At 41.3% G+C, this 18,787-nt stretch overlaps 1 non-coding gene across 1 annotated transcript; it reads left to right on the top strand.

Moving 5' to 3' along the window:
* Positions 1-253: 253 nt before the first annotated feature.
* LOC119949036 lies at positions 254-390 on the top strand. Its single transcript, XR_005457133.1, has one exon. It is a non-coding gene; the product is annotated as a small nucleolar RNA SNORA7 (small nucleolar RNA).
* Positions 391-18,787: the final 18,397 nt, after the last annotated feature.

An 18,787-nucleotide genomic window follows, 5' to 3' on the forward strand; every position in this document is an offset into this window, starting at 1 on the left:
ACGTCTGATCTGCTCACACTGTATCTACCCCAGCACTTTGTACAGTGCTTTCCAAATACTACAATTGTTATTACTGAGTACCTATTGTGTGCAGAGCACTTAAGTGAGGAAAATGGAGATGACAGACATGATCCTTGCCCAAGAACTCACAATCTAACTGGGGAGATGCACAAAATTATACATTTTGAAAGTGTAATGATTTAGGATGTGTGGCAAGGTATGACTGTCATTATGACAATAATACTGCTCCTCTCCCCTCTTAGGATAGCACCTGGAGAGTTTCCAGTACTCTACCAGTCTCAGCTATGGGAGGGAAAGTCAAGCAGATGATACCCATTACATTCGTAGCTTGGGCAGTGGCTAGCAAGTGGAAGGCAATCTGCTACAAGTCAAAACTCACCTGTGCTGGGCAGCAGAGGCATGGGAGAGAGTTGAGGGCAGAGACTCAAGTTTACTGCGTGGAAGGAGGCAATGGTGAACCACCTTATGTATTTTTACCAAGTAAACTCTATGCATACACTACCAGAACGACTGCAGATTGCAGTGGGGCATTCTGGGAGAGACATGTCAAGACTGCTCCTCTAGACTGGAAGCTCCTTGTGGGCAGGAAATGTGTCTACCAACGCTGTTACATTGCACTCTCCAAAGCACTAAATGCTCTGCATACAGTAAGTGCTCAATAAATACCATGGCTTGCTTGACTGACTGGACTGTCAATTCTCAATTGTCAACTGTCAATTCCAGCCAGAGGCAAGCCTCAGTTGAAATTATACACTGTCTTTCTGCTTCTGCCTCTCTAACCTGCCTTTCTCTTCCTGTCCTTATTCAGGGAATTCAGGGAATTATTCAGGGTAGCCAGATTTTTCTAGGCAGTTTCTAGTGTCCAGAGCCAGTGATGTTTTAAATGCTTTAGTAAGGTCTATGAAACCAAGGAATGACCTTGATGCTGCTCACTGTCCTTTTTTCTGTACTTGACTGGCTGAAAAGATCATGTGCTGCACTGTCTGATGCAACAATGTGATTCCTAAGAAGACATGCGACTGATTGTAAACTGTTTCACCAATGCAATTGCTCATCCAACGTTTAGAACAGTGCTTGGTGCACAGTAAGCGCTTAACAAATATCATCATTATTATTATATTTATTGAGCACTTATCATGTGCAGAGCACTGTACTAAGCACTTGGGAGACTCCAATATAACAGAGTTGGTTGACATGTTCCCTGCCCACATGAGCTTTACAGTCTAGAGGGAGCAGGCATTGATGATGAAAACCAGAGAAACTAAATGTTGTCACAGAATTCTGTCACTTAGGCAACCCTGTCAAGCAGTGGAATGATAGACAAAGAAGCACAAAATGGAATCAAGAAGGCCAGCCCATCCAGTGGGAGACTATGGTGTCAGTGTGGTGTTGGGTTCCAGACCAAACTAAAGGTCTACAGAGCTGAAGTGTGCTGTCCAACCTTCTCTACAGCTAGGAGACCTGGGCTCTATACCAATGCCACATCCAACTCCTTGAGCAGTTGCATCAGTGTCACTTCCAGACTAAGAAAGACAAGCTGGGATCACAAATAAAAACCTGGAGGGAAGTCAGTCTCCTAGCACTGAAGCTATGCTCACCGATACACAGCTATGTTGGGCAAGACACTCGTGAAAAATCAATGACAGGAGGCTATCCAAACTGCTGCTATATGGTGAGTTGAAACCGGCAAACCGAAAGCAAGGAGGACAGTGCAAACATGTTACACATGCAGCTAAACAAAGCCTCAGATGCTGCAATCAACAAGTACAACAGACAGCACAACAAAGGACAGTCTTTGTGGGCACACAATCCGATCATGACCATTGAAGACATGGGAGAAATTTTCTTCGTTTTAATTACAAACATTTCCAGACTAGATCATCTGCTGTGCTTATTTTTTTAACCGGATTTAAAGTAAATGGGGATTTTCTCAAGGGAAAATGAATAAAGTTCCAGTGATATTGTTAAAAGAATTATCCAAATTTCCCTAAAATTCAATCCTTTATAGGTGGCCACAGTGGGTGTTGTTTTTCTAGATTATTTGGCTCAGAGACTCTACACAACTCAGAAACTGGGGTTTTCATTTTTGGTGGGTATATGAAAGAGACATTCACTCACTAAGCCCAGCAGCTGTGATAATGAATTCTTTATCTCTTTATTTCTCCCTTGGTGTCCCTGGCCAGTGGCAGTGACCATTCCTGGTTGGGGACTCTTGATGAATTATGCCACACTAGGCATATGAAGAGGAGGAGTAAATTGGAAAGAAAATGCCCATTTCAGGACTTTACTGGGACCCAAAGGATTGGCACCCAATTTGTACTCTTTTCATAGCTTGGATTAGAAAATCGGAATAGAATCGAACTGAGACAGTAATACCTCTAGCGTCATGATTCACCACTCAAAAAGGACTTGAAATACATTCTGGGATTGTGGTGAAGAGAACATTCCCAATATCTATTAGCAAGTCATAATGACTAACTATTCCCCTGTACGCTGCACTACAATCTTGACTTCTCAGAGGGGAAGGAGGCAAGGATCTTCCATTCTACACTCTAATGCTTTATTCTTTAGTCCTAAAACCAATCCGCACCTCTGAAAATCTTTAAATTAAACACTTGTTCCTGAGCATGTAAAAAATACATACCCATTTTGTAATTTATGGTATTTTTTAAAGTGACAGAATTAATCTGAATTATTCCCTCTAGAAGCAAGTAGGTAAATTCCATCAGAGTTCATTTTTATTCAATAATAATAATTAATAATTGTGGTATCTGTTAAGCGCTTACTTTGTGCCAAGCATTGTACTAATTGCTGGGATAGATAAAGGATAATCAGGTTGGACACAGTTTCTGTCCCATATGGGGTTCACATTCTAAGTAGGAGTAAGAACAGGTATTGAATCCCCATTTTACAGATGAGGAAACAGAGGCACAGAAAAATTAAGTGATTTGCCCAGAGTCACACACACACACACACACACACACACACACACACACACACACACACACACACACACACACACACAGAGTATGTGGCAGAGCTGGGATTAGAACCCAGGTCCTCCAACTCCCAGGCCCGGGCTCTTTCCACTATGTCCCACTGGTTTTAGGTGCTAAGGAGAGATGGCAAAGAAGCTCTTGCATCAGGGTGGCTAACATTCTTCTCTCCTTTCTAGGCTGAAGTTTCAAGTTGAAAGTATCCCTATCCCAGAGCAATATCAATACAGCCATGCCCCAGGATATATCCATATTATGTTTCTTGAAAATACATCCATATTATATTACTCGAAAATCTGGCTATATCATGAATGGTCATATCATGGGGTGAGTTTTCCCATCAACTAACATGCAATTAGTTAGGTTCCTTTCCAGAACCAGCTCCAACATGACAACTGAGCCCTATAGGTAAGTGAAAATTGCATGTAGAAGCAGTGTGGCCTAGTGGATTGAGCACAGGTCTGAGGGTCAGAAGGACTGGGGTTCTAATCCCAGCTCTGCCAATTGTCTGCTGTGTGACCTTGGGCAAGTCATATAGCTTCTCTGCCTCAGTTACCTGATCTGTAAAATGGGGATTAAGACTTTGAGCTCCTTGTGGAACATAGACTGTGTCCAACCTAACTAGCTTGAAACTACCACAGTTCCTGGCACATAATAAGTGCTTAACAAATACCATAAAAAAAACTTACTCCCTCTCCAAAGCTCCCATCCCCTTGTCCCTTCCCCTCCACTATTTCTAGACTCTTCTAGCCCCTGTGCTCAGCCCCCCTAAGAATTCATTTGGAAATAAATCAGTGTCGTCCATGCTACCACACCAAAGCCATGCTGCCAGGAGGATAGGGATAGGAAAATGCTATCCTCCTCACCTCCTCATGGCCAGTTGCCTGGGTCCCAGCCCTGCCTTCTTATTTCAAGTAGCAAGGAGGCTGCTCATTTGGATCCCTGTTGCCTCACCACTCTCTGTCCAGCTTCCACCTCGAGCTCCTGGCACTTGAATGTGGGCTCCGCTCGCGCCATGCACCACCACCACTACCAGTGGGAGAGAGCCAGGAGATCCTACCATGTATTGAGAAGGAGGGGTGAACTTGCAGTCAGTGGGGAGGCAGCTAAGTCTAATCTGCCCCTCTCTCTCTGACAGTGGCAGTGGCATGCAGCTTGAGTTGAAAAATAAGGGGGTGGAGGCTTGGGGAAGACAAGAGAGGGATGGGCCAAGTCAGGAGGCTAGAGGTGGAGGAAAATTGCTCAGAATAGAGAAGTTTGGGTAGAGAATGGCATATGGGGAAGCAACGTGGCCTAGTGGAAAGAGCCCAGGCCTGGGAGTTAGAGGATCTGCGTTCTAATCCTGGCTCCACCACTTGCCTGCTGTATGATCTTGGGCAAGTCACTTAACTTCTTTGTGCCTCAGTTTCCTCATCTATGAAATGGGGATTCACTACCTGTCCCCCCTCATACTTAGACTGTAAGCCCCATGTGGGACAGGGACTGTGTCTGACCTGATGAACTTTGGTATCTACCCCAGCCTTTAGAACAGTGCTTAACACATAGTAAGCATCTGACAAATACCATAATCATTAATTATTATATGGGGAGGAGGAAGTGGGTAAGAAATTGATTTTCCAACAGTGATTGGACATAATGTTGGGGATGGGGCTTTTGAATTCTGGGACACATCGGTAATTAATGCATGACATATCTCAGGATTTTATGTATTTCAGGGTGTTTGGAATCTGGAGCACACCTATATTGAAAGCTGAAACTATCAACATTCCTTAGAAATGTAATGAAGCAGTTATCATGACAACATTCCTGTTTTTCCTCAGCTCTCTTTGTCTTTCTCTGATACCCATGCTTTTTTAAAAGTTATTTTGGAAAGTTAGAATTAGTTTCAGCTGATGAAGAGAAGTGAATTCCTTGACACTGGTCCAACTGTTGACTAGAGAAGCAGCATGGCTTAGTGGAAAGAGCCCAGGCTGGGGAGTCAGAGGTTGTGGGTTCTAATCCCGGCTCCACCACTTGTCTGCTGTGTGACCTTAGAAAAGCCACTTCACTTCTCTGTGCCTCAGTTACCTCATCTGTGAAATGGGGATTAAGACTCTGAGCACCATATGGGACAACCTGATTACCTTGTATAGAACATACAACGCTGCTTGGCACATAGTAAGTGCTTAACAAATACCATTAATAATGTTGCTATTTGTTAAGCGCTTACTATATGCCAAGCACTATTATTATTATTATTAGCCCACCCCACATGACACTACCAGTTCTGGCAATGATAACTGCAAAAGCCACTGATCCCTTGGGTCTCTGTCTCTATCTTTTTTGACCCCTTCATTATGCTCTCCCTGGCTAATAGGGCATTTATGGGAGCACCCAAGAAACTGGATAAAATAGCTTCCATTTTGTTGTGATTTTTCTCTTGGGTCAGAAACAGAGGCCCTTGTACTTTTTTACTTTCCATGGACAAGAATCTATCTGGATGGTAGTTGAAACTGCAGTCACTTCCATCCAACCCAAACCTCCCCGCTTTTCAACCTCAGTAATTTACTTAAATAGGCTACCCGCCAAAAAACTTTAAAAACTACACAATTCTGCAGAAATGAGAATAAGAAGGCACCAGAATGAAATAATGAAAGACAACCAATATGACAAACTGGATTTGCATTTCATAGCAAGAGTCAACATTATTCACATACACACACCATAAATCATCTGAAGAACCATGAACTATCCAGAACAGAACAGATCCCCTCCTGCCCATTACAATTTTTCTAAAGCAGCTCTCCTATTTTTACTTAGTATGAGAAAGTCACTTGAGAACTGGAAAAGTTATCATTTTTGTTTGATATTGCATCCATAATTCATAAAATATTGGAAAGTATTCATTTGGGAACATTTAAGAATTTTATTAGATGTCATAATTTCTGTGAAGGCTGATATGGATACCTCTTTCTAATGAGAATTTCATGAGACTCCGAACATCATCAATAATGCTTTTTCCCCTTTGAATTGTGTGACGGAGAAATATGCGTTCCTCTCATCAGCAAATAGAATAAATTGACATGGGCACAGAATTTCCAGAGCTTTCCTAATAGAGCTTTCAGGAATACCATTTCTCTTTTTCTATATAAAATATTCAGTCGGTAGAGAGCCGAACCAATTTTAGGGATGGGTGAAGTGGGCAGTCTCCCATGGCTGAAAATTTTAAGGGGCCACTCAGTTGGGGGAAAATTATTCCAAGTGGTTTAGTAGTTCTGTAGTGAGTATGCAGTAGCTCTGCCCCTGAAAACCCATCCTAGCGACAAAGTAGACACCTCTGGCCAAACTCAAAAACAGTACCACAAACCTGAGTGAGTCACGCCAAATATCTAGCCTAGTGGATAGACCATGGGTCTGGGAGTCAGAAGGACCTGTGTTCTAATCCCGACTCTGCCACTCATCTGCTGTGTGACCTTGGGCAAGTCACTTAACTTCTCTGTTCCACAATTACCTCATCTGTAAAATGGGGATTAAGCCTGTGAGTCCCATGTGGGACAGGGACTGTGTCCAACCTGATTACTTCATATCTACCCCAGCACTTAGTACAGTGCCTGGTACATAGTAAGTACTTAACAAATACCATAGTTATTATCCAGCACCAAACTATGTCATATTAGACCTCAAAGAAACTCAGTACAAATGCGTGAAAGGAATGAAGACTCTAATAATTGACCAGCCCAGAGTTTAGCCAGATTACTGATTCAATCAATCAAGCGATCAATTAACATTTACTTAGCACTTACTGTATGCAGAGCACTGTATTCAACGCTTGGGAGAGTGCAAGAGAATGCAATTGGCAGATGTAATCCCCACCTACAATGAGGTATCATACTCCTGTTGATACATCCCAAGCCCTCGTTTCTTTAAAAATAATAGTTATATGCTGCTGAGTCATTCAACTATGACTTTCTTCTAGATCTTTTTCTGTTGTTCTTATGTTCATAACTCCGTCCTGTAGCTATGTTTCATTTTTTTTAATCTCTAAATGCACTGCCTTGCACTTTTCCCTTTCTATTTCATCTTGATTTTGCAGAGCCATCTTTCTAATTTGTCTGGGTCATTATGACTTATATTCTTGACTTCCATAGTGTTAGCAACCTCGGGCTCTGGAAGTTAAGATGCGAAATAAATTGAAGATATTATTGAATGCAATTCCGAACTCTCAGGTACGGTATTGTTAGACACTTTGGGAGGAGCATTAAATCGTTCATACTACTAGGGTTCCTCAGTGAATTACTCTGTGGTAGTGGTAATGCTATTTAATGAGCACCCACTGGTGCCAGAAACTGTAATACTAAGCACTTGGAAAGTACAACACAGAGAAGTGGCATGTTCTCTGCCCGCAAGGAGCTTATGCAATTTTCCGTGCATTGCAGCAGAGTACAGAAAATTGTGTAAACTCCTTGCGGGCAGAAAATACGTCAAAGATCATTCTTTAAATGGCCGAATTTAAAACTATGAGAGAAATGATGAACAGCAGCCTTGGAGCTGAAGTTAAAAGTCCCTTTCAAAAATCCCTTTAATTACAAGTCAGTGTGTGGCCTTGATGGAGAATGAAGTCTCTCAGGAAGTCATTAGGAGTGACTTGAGAAATGAAGTGCACTAAATCTCCAGAACCAGATGGGATTCATTTTGGGGTCCTAAGTAAACTACAGCGTGGAACTGCCGTGGTACCTGTCCAAATTTACAATGAAACCCAAGGGTTGCTGCTATTACATGGCCAACTGTCTACTCCTAGAGTTTTCTCTAGAATAAAGATTGCAAAATTGGAGCCTCTGCCTGTTAACGCTGATGAAAACTTTCTTTATATTGGAAACTTATTGGAGCACTAGGAAAGACTAGAGATCAGACAATTCTGTGCCTCTTTCATTTGGAGTAAACTGATTTGAAAACCTGATGAGAGCAATACCAATACTTAAAGGAGGATCCAAATAAATACTCAATTTAAATACTTTTTGGTATGCATCAAAATGGAAAATACAGAGATAATTCTTGAGACCATTCCACAAGGAGTTGCTACAGACAAAATAATACAAACAAAAAAACACACCACAACACCGAGGAAGAGTAAATTTTCACCTTTGGAATTGAATCCAAAGATCTTGGGACAATAGACATGACAGGGACTCAGGAATATAACTCCAGATTCAACTCTAAAACAAAGATAGGAAAATGGCAAGATGCTTCCTTTGTTCAATCGACAGGTGACGAAACTAAAAAAACACATTATTTTATTCTGGATCAATCAATCAATGGGATTTATTGAGTGTTTACTATGCAGCAGAACATTGTACTATAAGCACTTGGAAAGTACAGTACAGTAAGAGTTAGTAAACATGATCCCTGCCCACAAGCAGCTTGCAATCTAAAGGGGGAGGCAGACATTAAAATAAATTACAGTTAGGGCAAACGGCAGAGTATAAGAATATGTACATAAGTTCTGTGGGGCTGAGGGCGGAGTGAATATCAAGTGCTTAGGAGGTACATTTCCAAGTGCACGGTGACGCAGAAAGGAGGGAGAGTAGGGGAAAATGAGGGCTAAGTCATGGAAGGCTTCTTGGAGGTGATGTTATTTTAGAAGTAGCAAAGGATTGTAGGGTACTTGATACTAATACAGGTATCCAGATTTGCAATGAAATCTGAATAGTCCTTCCTGATAACTCTTTCATAACATGGGAACAAAAGATCACTCCATGAAATTAGCTAGCAACTTGACAACAAATACAATGAAATACTCTTTCCCACTGGATGGGGTTAACCTAAGTCATTCATTTCTATCACTGAAATAAAAGTCATGGGAGGAAAAAAATTCAAGGATTGTGTAACTGTTAGAGATATTTGAATTTATGCAATCAAGATACAGGCAAGAAGGCTTCAGTTGTAAGAGCCTTCCCACTACTCACACCCTTGTCCAGTTGACTCAGAGAATATGTAGTAAAGTGCTTTTGTTGACTTCCGAAATAAAGGGGCTGAAATTAAGTACTGAAAACTGAACTCCTGATAAGCTGGAGAAAGTTCTGGAGCATTCTGGCAGATCCATGGCTCCTCAGTGAGATATTTATTTTTAACAGAAGCTCTTTGGATAATTATCTCCCCAGAAGAACTGACAGCTCTATGTGAAATGGCCCCCATTGGTCACTGACTTCGCATCTGCCTTAAGGTCAGGTAGATGATGGACTTTGCTGTCCTCCTTGATTCCATTTCCCATTTAACGAAAATAGTCTTGCTTGTTTCTTGCCAATGAAAATGAGCCCAGAACCTACTCATCATTCTGCTTCCACTAAGACCCGTAGTGATGTATGTTAAGTTGGATGAAACAGACAAGAAGGCAACATTGTCTGCTCTAAAGTGGAAGGGATCCTGAAATCAATATGTGACTCCTTTATCACCACATTCATTCATTCATTCAATCGTATTTATTGAGCGCACTGTGTGCAGAGCACTGTACTAAGCACTTGGGAAGTACAAATTGTCAGCATATAGAGACAGTCCCTACCCAACAACAGGCTCACAGTATAGAAGGGGGAGACAGACAACACAAACCAAGTAGACAGGTGTCATGCTTCCCCATGCAAAAGTCATGTGTTCTTCTGGGTGGCCCTCATAAAAGCCTCCATAAGAGAGAAATAAACAGGAAAGCTCAAATTAGACAGGACATCTCAAATAAACCAGATAAGCTTCATTTTGTGCCAAGGTTTTTAATCAAAATTTGCTTTACCAGCCATCAGCCTCTTTAAAGTTTACCCTTTCCAGGGATAAAAAGTAGTTTGTAAATGGTAAATATGGAGCAAGATATGATTTAGTACATTTTGTTTTATCTCTAATAAATCTGGAGTTTCCATAATAGAGTACCTTGCATTTCTCATTTTACTTGAGAATGTCATTATTTTCTTCATGTTTATAGAGTGTATTCTGCCTGCTCCCAGACTAAGGTCATGGGCACGGAGTGAATGACTTGGTGAGGGACAGTGCGGTATCTGTCTGTATTTAGACTCTGGAAGAGACAAATTGAGTCCAAGCAGTAACCACAATGGGATCGAAGATCTCAGTGTCTCCTGACATAACTCAGACTCGTTTCCTGTGTCCTTTTTCCAACACCAGCCTGTTAATAGCAGGGTTGTTAATTATCTTCTTAGAATAGGTTTGGGTACTCTTTCAGTGTATTCATTAAGGTGAAGGGGAAGAGATTGCCTCTAGTTTGGTAATGTCAAGTTGCTCCTCTGTTTATTCTGACCCAACATCCCTTGTACTCTCAAGGGTAGAAAAGGCAAGAAGAGTTTACACTGTGGTTTAACGTCTGTCAATAAAGGGACTGAAATTCACAGCATCTGAAGCCAATCAGTTTCAGTAAAGTGCTAAGCAACCACACAAAGTACTCCATTCTAACATTTCCTCTGAATGTGCATGACCAGGCATATTTCAATATACTTTGCTATACTGTGTTAGTAATGTGAGCAATATGCAGCTCGACTTACTTGCTGACTGGCTTAAAAACAGAAAATTAAATACATTTCTCATACAGATATTTTGTGGAAATTTTTCCACATCATTAAATAAAGTGTAACCCTACTTTGAAGGCATTTCCTGAGAGAAAACATTTCTTAATTTAAACTAACTGAGCTATGTGAAAGTCTGCTTGTATACACCATCATATTTTTTTCTGATTGCACCACAGACTCACCCATATCATAGAATTGCTTTGTGGCATCACTCTCCCCACCATGAAAGTAAGATGCAATCTTTCTATATGAGTCCAGGAATACAATTGATTTTGTAATTCTCTCCTATTTATTAGTGATAACAAAAAGATAGAATTTTTGGAGCACTGTATCATCATCAAAGGTATTTATTGGGCACTTACTGTGTGCAGAGCACTGTATTAAGTGCTTGGGAGAGTCCAATACACCAGAGTTGGTAGACACATTCCCTGCCCACAGTGAGCTTACAGTCTACCTTGTAATTAAGAAAAATAACTCTACATTTCCTCAGATGAGAAACATACTTCCTATGCAGCTTCCCCATATCAGGTTTTAGCCTAACTTGCACATGCCGATATAGGTGTACTTATGGTGGAGGGAAAACACTCTAAAGAAGTATATGGGCAAATTGAAAGCTCCCCTGTTTGCCACTGGAACCTATATTTTCCCTTCCTCTTCCTAAAAAGTCAATTGCACATCCCCAATGAAGGGCTTAGGTTCATTTATAATTCATTTTGCAACACTTATTGAAACTCTGTGGATCCACCCAGGTGGATCAATGACTGCTAACTTCAAAAACCCATGATTCATGGGAAGGGACTTGGAGGCAGGGTCTGCGTTTACTTTTTTGCTTTGTTTTCTGTTTGTAGAGCCACATGAGATGCAATTTTCTGTAGACTTGCCTGGCCTCATTGTCCCAGCCAGTAATTTCATATTACAAGGGAAAAAATGATCGTAACAGAGAGATGCCAAACATCCCCCACCCCCCTTTAATCGCTGGAGCTCTTCAGCCAGTTTGAAAGTCAACATCAGAAAGAGAGTTACTGCCTTTTTGTTTCATTTCACTCTGATCACTCACAGTTGTTCAAGTTGAATCAAGAAGCAAGAGTTGCAAACTAAGCATGGAGATCAGATCAAACCATGAATTTAGTCCTAAAAAGTTTATGTGGGAAAAAATTCATTCATTCATTCATTCAATCGTATTTATTGAGCACTTACTGTGTGCAGAGCACTGTACTAAGCGCTTGGGAAAAAATGCCTCAAAAAGGGGTGTGGGGGGAAGGGGAAGGAGGAGTCTGACTATATAATAAATAATAATAATAATTTTGGTATTTGTTAAGCGCTATGTGCAAAGCACTGTTCTAAGCACTGGGGAGGATACAAGGTGATCAAGTTGTCCCATGTGGGGCTCACAATCTTAATCCCCATTTTACAGATGAGGTAACTGAGGCCCAGAGAAGTTAAGTGACTTGCCCAAAGTCACACAGTTGACAAGTGGAAGAGCAGGGATTTGAACCTATGACCTCTGACTCCAAAGCCCATGCTCTTTCCATTGAACCATGCTGCTTCTCCATGCACACTACAATATACAGAAAGTATTCACAGAGTGCCTAAGGAAATTCATATTTCTTTACTTTTATGGTAGTATAAATCCAAGGATTTTGAAAGGCTTATGAGCCAGTGTGTTTGAAATACTAAAGACTATGCCATCAAGACCTGGTAAATAGAAGACAAACTCAGGCTACACATACCCACCTGCTCCTCAAACCAGCACAGTGAACACCATAGGTACCCAGAGTACTGTGTTTCAGAGTAACCTAGTACAGCTGAAAGAGCTACAAGGGCTAATTTTCTCCTTGAGATTCTGGATCAGATGGCTGTTCTACTAACTATGTTACTAGGCCCCTGCTCTGGGCATTCATTGCCTTGTAGCAGATGAATAACCTTCTATACCATTCCCATTCACTCAAAAAATAAAAACCTGTTAGAATGAAGAATGCCCAATTGTTGGAGCAGAATTATTCCTCCAGCTTCTCAAAGAGAGGGCATTTTTGCCATCTGGGAAGAAGGAGTATTCTGGGGGGGTGGGGTTATTGCATTTACAGCTGGGTCCACTCAAACAGCTCCAACAAGTCAGCATTACACACAGCCAAGCATACTTGCTTCAATCAAGCTCAATTCACTTGGGCTCTTGTAAATGAAATAAAACCCAAAAGCTTGCCTTTTTTTTCCCTTATGGCAAAGTCCATTTAGAATTGATATAATCACTTGCTATAGTTACCTATGCCACATTCATTTTAAACTAGCTAGTATCCCAAAAATCCCTGATCTTCATCCGTACTGTAGGCTACAGGAAAACAATTTTTGATTTGCGTCCACTTAACAGAGTCAAGAATATAGCTGGTGATGCAAAATCCTGCCACTGTCACTCTCAGCTATGGGAGTCACAGAAGGAGTGTCATCAGATGAGAAACAGCATGGCTCAGTGGAAAGAGCATGGGCTTTGGAGTCAGAGGTCATGGGTTCAAATTTTGCTCTGCCAATTGTCAGCTATGTGACTTTGGGCAAGTCACTTAACTTCTCTGTGCTTCAGTTACCTCATCCGCAAAATGGGGATTAAGATTGTGAGCCCCCCCTTGGGACAACCTGTTCACCTTGTAACCTCCCCAGTGCTTAGAACAGTGCTTGGCACATAGTACTTGCTTAATAAATGCCATTATTATTATTATTATTATGAGGGTTAGAGCTTTTCCTGGCATTTTCCAAAGGCTGTAATACATCTGGATGTGTGAAAAGTAAAAGTAGAGGGACTGCCTGGAGTGATAAGTGGGTGGACTACACAGTGTCTAAGAAAGATGAGAGCCCTGCTATCTCCCCAGAGTGGCATTCAATATGCTTGTAAAGCCATTTATGAATAATCAGTATGTTCTCTTTATCTTTAGTATTTCTGGTTTTAGGGAAAAGAGTGTGACTTTATCAACACACTAAACAGCTATGTTCATGCTTATGGGCTGTTGGAGACAGGGGAAATAGCACTAATCCCTCTCCTCTCTAGTTTGCTTAAAGAAAACATCCTTTTCTTTTTGTTTGTTTTTCAGGGTGCTGTCTGGGGCCTAGGAAGAAAAGGTCTTGAGAAATTGTCTAAGTGGAAAGCTAGATTAAAGAGCATGCTTTTTGTGATCAACAAGAAAATGTTGAGGGCTAATAATGAGCAGACAAACCTTTGGTGAACATTCTAAAATCAATCAATCATATTTATTGAGCACTTACTGTGTGCAGAGCACTGTACTAAATGCTTGGGAAGTACAAGTTGGCAACATATAGAGACAGTCCCTACCCAACAGTGGGCTCACAGTCTAGAAGGGGGAGACAGAGAACAAAACCAAACATATTAACAAATAAAATAAATATAATAGATATGTACAAGTAAAATAAATAGAGTAATAAATATGTACAAACATATATACATATATACAGGTACTGTGGGGAAGGGAAAGAGGTAAGACGGGGGATGAGGAGGGGGACGAGGGGGAGAGGAATGAGGGGGCTCAGTCTGGGAAGGCCTCCTGGAGGAGGTGAGCTCTCAATAGGGCCTTGAAGGGAGGAAGAGAGTTGTTTGGTGGATGTGCGGAGGGAGGGCATTCCAGGCCAGGGGGATGACATGGGCCAGGGGTCGATGGCGGGACAGGCGAGAATGAGGCATGGTGAAGAGATTAGCGGCAGAGGAGCGGAGGGTGTGGGCTGGGCTGTAGAAAGAGAGAAGGGAGGTGAGGTAGGAGGGGGGGAGGTGATGGAGAGCCTTGAAGCCTTTATAGTTTTCTAAGAATTTTCACTTAAAGGTGAAAACAAAATTTTCTTCACTTATAATCACTTATACCTTCATCTGAGAAAATCAGGAGTCATCTAGGGAATAATACATATCCATTTCTTTTCCAAATTTCTGGCCTCATATTCAAAGCCAAATAAACCTTGAACAAAAAGATTTTGTGTGTGTGTGTGTGTGTGTGTGTGTGAGAGAGAGAGAGAGAGAGAGAGAGAGAGAGAGGCACAAATTCTCCTTGGGAAAAGTGTCATCTAAACTAATGGACTTAGACATGTTCCTTTAAAGAATGACTTTTTTACACCTCAAAACTACTGAGTCTGTGGCTAATTGCTGAGTTAAGAGTTAAGGTTCTTCCTGCTCACAAGCAAATAAGGGAATAAAACCAGTGAACCACAAAGCTTGTGTCAGGAAAGTTTGTTTTCCATGGTCATTGAATTAATGGAGAAATAGAAGAGCCATAATGCTTTCAGGTGGTCTCTGCCACCAGGTCACAGATTGGAGGAAGTCTCATCTGACTGATTCTCCATGCACTCAGAGTTAGTGGGAAGGGATAAAAGAGAAATGAACCATTTCTATATTGGGAAAAATGTTAAACTTCTTTCTGTTAAAAGCTACTGCTTAATTCTGACAGTTGTGATATGTGGGAGTCCTGTTACTGAAATTAGAGTGAGAAACAGATGGATCAGATAACAGATTATTTGACTTTCCTCAGTATGGAAATGGAGTGCAAGGGGAGTAACTGATAACTACCTTCTCTGAAGCTGGGAACAGCAGAGTTTGCTGAGGGGACTTTCTTTAACAGCAAAAAAGAACCTTTCTGATAGTTGTGGCTAGGAAAGGCCCCTTATCTTAAAATTTTGAAATGGGGACTTGCAAACAATAAACCATGGAGAGCACCTGGAGGTAGCAGCACAGGGTCAAAAAGCCTTAAAGCAGCAGCAGTGCACCTAAGTCCAATCAGTGGTATTTTTTGAGCACTTAGTGTGTGCAGACCATTGTACTAGGTTCTTGGGAAAGTACAATACAACCCAAGTCGGTAAACACTCTCCCTATCAGGAGCTTACAGTCAAATGGGGAAGACATTAAAATAAAATCTGGATGTGTACTTAAGTGTTGTGGGCTTAAAGGGTATTGGTCCAATTATAGAGGCAATATACAGAAGGGAGTAGGGGAAATGAGGATTTAGTTGACAAAGACCTGTTGGAAGAAATGTGATTTTAATAAGGCTTTGAAGATGGCACCACCATCCTCCCTGATTCACAAGCCCGTAATTTGGGCATTACCCTTGACTCCCTTCTGTCATTCAGTCTATCACCAAATCCTGTTGGTTCAACCTTCACAACATCACTAAAAACCACCCTTTCCTCTATATCCAAACTGCTACCACATTAATCCAAGGATTTATGCCTTGATTATTGCCTCAGCCCCCTAGCTGACCTCCCTGTCTCTTGTCTTTCCCCACTCCAGTCCATACTTCACTCTGCTGCCTGTATCAATTTTCTAGTGTACATATCTATTATTGAGCACTTATTGTGTGCACAGCACTGTACTAAGCGCTTGGAAAGTACAATTCGGCAACAGATAGAGACAATCCCTGCCCAACAACGGGTTCACAGTCTAGAAGGGGAAATGTCTGTCTCCCCCTCTAGGCTATAAGCTCATTGTGAGCAGGACATGTACCTGTCCCAAGTGCTTAGTAGAGTGCTTTGCACACAGTAAGTGCTCAATAAATATGATTGAATACAAAACCATTCAGTCCATGTTTCCCCACTCCTCAAGAACCTCTAGTGGTTGCTCATCTACCTCCGCATCAAACTCCATTCCATCGGCTTTGTAGCACTCAATCACCTAGCACCCTCCTACCTTACCTCACTACTTTCCTATGATCCAGCCTGCATGCATTGCTCCTCTAATGCCAACCTATTCACTGCCATTTGATCTCATCTATCTCACTGCTAACCTCTTGCCCATGTCCTACCTCCGGCCTGTAATGCCCTCCCTCTTCATATCTGACAGACAATCACTCTCTCCACCTTCAAAATCTTATCAAAAGCACATCTCCAAGAGGCCTTCCCTGATTAAGCCTTCATTTCCTCTTTTTCCATTCGCTTCTATGTTGCCCTTGCACTTGGATTTGTACCTTTTCTTCACCCATCCCTCAGCTCCACAACACCTATGTCCATATCTGTAATTAATTTATTTATATTAATGTCTGTCTTCCCCTCTAGACAAAGCTCGTGTGGGCAGGGAAAATGTCTACCAAGTCTGTTATTTTGTACTCTCCTGAGAGCTTAGTACAGTGCTCTGCACACAGTAAATGCTCAGTAAATACTATTTATTAATTGAAAAGAGTGGTGGTCTGTCATATGTGAAGTGGAGGGAGTTCCAGGCCAGAGGGAGGACTTGAACAAGGGGTCAGTATTAAGATAAATGAGATTGAGGCACAGTGAGTAAGTTGGCATTAGAAGAGCAAAGCTGTAGTAGGAAATCCTCAAGGTAAGATAGGAGGGTGCAAGGTGATTGCTTTAAAGCTGATGGTAAGGAGTTTGTTCGATGCATAAGTGGATGGACAACCATTGGAGGTTTTTGAGGAGTGGGAAGGTGCAAACTGAACTTTTTAAGAAAAGTGATCCAGCCAGCTGAGTGAAGTAAGGACTGGAGTGGGAAGAGACAGAAGGCAAGGAGGTCACCAAAGAGATTGATTCAGTAATCGAGGCATGATATGGTGTTTGGATCAGCATAGTAGCAGTTCAAGGGTGGTCAGTCAAGAAATAAATGTAAAGAAAATAATTCCAAAAGGTGTTCAGTGATTTGTTAAGGAAGCATTAAAATAGCTTTAAAAATGTTTAGACCTGCTTACCCTCCAAGACCTCTTTATTTCTAAAGGGAATATTGATGGTTCCCCAACATTTTCCATAGGGGTTCCTACAAACCACCAAGTGTTTTGATTCCCCTAATATTGAGCAAATATATATTGAAGCAATACATGAAAATAGGTGTCCATCAGCAAAAGCCAATTCATCTTTGTATGTACTTGTTGTTCTGCTTATTTACTTCCCAATGGATTGATGAGCAAAGGATTCTATTTGAATCCTGTGAAGCTTCACCTGAAATGAAAAATGCTAGTGTTTGCAACCTAAAGCAAATATATTTGAATAATTTTAACCACATTGTGGCTTCTAGACTGTGAGCCCACTGTTGGGTAGGGACCGTCTCTATGTGTTGCCAACTTGTACTTCCCAAGCACTTAGTACAGTGCTCTGCACACAGTAAGCATTCAATAAATATGATTGATTGATTGATTTGAAAATTCATCTCTATTTTCTGTGTGCGCAAGATCTTTTGTGTGATTGTCCATCGGTACAAGCACACATTCTGAACAGGTAACGTAAGTAGTAATAGTAATTATATTAAGTGCCTACTATGTACGATGAACTGTAGTAAGGCCTGGCAAAAGAATATTAAGGATGAGCATTATTTGTGATTCCTGGATCACAATCTAAGAATAAAGTGGGGCGAGGTGGGTTGACAACAAATGCATAAGGGACTGAGCCTCCTTCCTCTCCCCCTCCCCATCCCATCCGCCTTACTTCCTTCCCCTCCCCACAGCACCTGTATATATGTATATATGTTTGTACATATTTGTTACTCTATTTTTTTTACTTGTACATATTTATTCTATTTATTTTATTTTGTTAATATGTTTTGTTTTGTTGTCTGTCTCCCCCTTCTAGGCTGTGAGCCCGCTGTAGGGTAGGGACCATCTCTATATGTTGCCAACTTGTACTTCCCAAGCGCTTAGTACAGTGCTCTGCACACAGTAAGCACTCAATAAATATGATTGAATGAATGAATGAATAAAATGAGATTAACAACGAGTAGAGTGAGAGTAGCAGAGTGTTAAGGCTGAAGGAGGAGGGGTTGCTGAAAGTCTAACAGCCACCCCAACATTTTAAAAGTTGAGAAGGTCCTCTGCCATTTGTCCTCAGCCTGCCATACTAGAACAAACCAAGATGTGACAAAATGGTGATGCCACAGGACTTGAAGTCCAAGTTTGGGGGAGCAGGCAGGGCTCATTTATGTTTTAAAAAGCACTTGGGATTCTACTGAAGCTAAAGGTGACAGAGTAGTCTTTAGGCTGTAGGATTCTTGTGGACAGGGATAAGGTTTACCGACTCTCCTGCATTATACTTCCCCAAGCGCTTAGTTTCGTGATCTGCAGACAGTAAGCTCTCAGTAAATTCCATTGACTTTATTAAGAGTTATATAGGAATTTTAAACTGAGATACAAACTTTAGTGATTCAGGTTCAGCTATCACGCAGTGCATCCATAACTTTTCCAGGCACCATCCTAGGATCAATCTGATCATTTTCCAAAAGAGTAAAGAGCACCAAAATGAGAGATCATATAATATTCTAGGCTTATTAAT

This window comes from Tachyglossus aculeatus, chromosome X3 (genome assembly GCF_015852505.1).
Source record: "Tachyglossus aculeatus isolate mTacAcu1 chromosome X3, mTacAcu1.pri, whole genome shotgun sequence".
NCBI lineage: Eukaryota > Metazoa > Chordata > Mammalia > Monotremata > Tachyglossidae > Tachyglossus > Tachyglossus aculeatus.